A 1,785-nucleotide genomic window follows, 5' to 3' on the forward strand; every position below is an offset into this window, starting at 1 on the left:
ATCCTAACTTGGGTCAGATTGTTATCGTAAGATAAATATTCGAAATATAAACCAAGAAATGTAAAAACGGGAAACAAATCTGCAATTAATGACAAGGAAGATGAAGTAGTATCGGAATGTCAAATAAACTCTGAAGTCACTATGTTACAAGATACAAACCTAACTTAGTAATTTAGCCAGAGGCAATATCTAAGAAACTGCAGAGGATACATTGGCCTTGTAAGGAGAAACATGTGGTCTCGCGGTGAATGCGAGGCAACAATGGTAAGAAAGCCTACAGGGAATTTATAGAAAGATTTAATGCTGTTAAGATAGTGAAGATGACACGGCTGTTCGCACCGATGATTTAATTAATGAGAAATACTTCATAAACGTCAGAAAAGATAACCTATACAGTCATTATCCGTCCGATTTGGACCTATAAAAAGAAAACAATTTTCACGGAATAACTTACATATATAGGGCTTATGGCTCAGTTATTGCTGAACACTCCGGGAGTGGAAGAGCCTGGCAACTGGTGGGAATGACAGAAAGCAGGAAAGACTGGAGAGACTCATGATGCGGCGAAGGAGTCAGTTAGTCTCATGCATTCATTGGGCCTAGCTGAGCGTTCGTCTTTACACGGCTTCTCGGATATACATATATATATATATATATATATATATATATATATATATATATATATATCCTTCTTCGGGTGTCTTCAGTTTCTATGTTTCTCTCTCGAATATTCTCTTAATCATCTCTTTTTTAAATATCTGGGCTCTTTGTCAGGGAATTATCGTCCACCTCTTCTCTGAAGCTTCTGCACCTCCAGGCCTGTCAGCTAGTAGTTAGACCGTCAGTTTGAGCACATTATCTCCAGGGCAACCCGAGAGGGAGGTCAAGGTGGAAGGTAGGGGGAAGGGGGAAGGAGAGAAGGAGGATAATGGAGCGAAGGAGGTAGGGGAAGGTAGAAGGGAAAGGGGGAGGGAGAGAGGAGGATAAGGGAGCGAAGGAGGTGGAGGAAGGTAGGAGGGAAAGGGGGAGGGAGAGAGGAAGATAAGGGAGCGAAGGAGTTGGAGGAAGGTAGGAGGGAAAGGGGGAGGGAGAGGAGGGTAGGAAGCGAAGGAGGTGGAGGAAGGTAGGAGGGAAAGGGGGAGGGAGAGAGGGGGATAGGGAGCGAAGGAGGTGGAGGAAGGTAGGAGGGAAAGGGTGAGGGAGAGGAGGATAGGGAGCGAAGGAGGTGGAGGAAGGTAGGAGGGAAAGGGGGAGGGAGAGAGGGGATAAGGGAGCGAAGGAGGTGGAGGAAGGTAGGAGGGAAAGGGTGAGGGAGAGGAGGATAGGGAGCGAAGGAGGTGGAGGAAGGTAGGAGGGAAAGGGGGAGGGAGAGAGGGGATAAGGGAGCGAAGGAGGTGGAGGAAGGTGGGAGGGAAATTATCATCATTATCATTATCATTATCATTACTACCATCATTATTGTAGTAATGATTATAATGATAAATGTGAACATAATAATAATGATAATAATCCAATGACAGTAGTAATAAACATAATAAAAATAATCATAACAACACACACACACACACACACACACACACACACACACACACACACACACACACACACACACACACACACACACACACACACACACACACACACACTATTAAAGGTTGAAATCGGACAGTTGGTTTATAAACAAGGATTCCACCAGTCTGCGGACGATAACATCAGCTCGTTCCCGTTTGCCTTTTCTCCGACATGGTCATTACGCAATTCTTTAATAAATCAACATCGAAATAC

Source organism: Penaeus chinensis, chromosome 34 (genome assembly GCF_019202785.1).
Source record: "Penaeus chinensis breed Huanghai No. 1 chromosome 34, ASM1920278v2, whole genome shotgun sequence".
NCBI classification, from domain to species: Eukaryota; Metazoa; Arthropoda; class Malacostraca; order Decapoda; family Penaeidae; genus Penaeus; species Penaeus chinensis.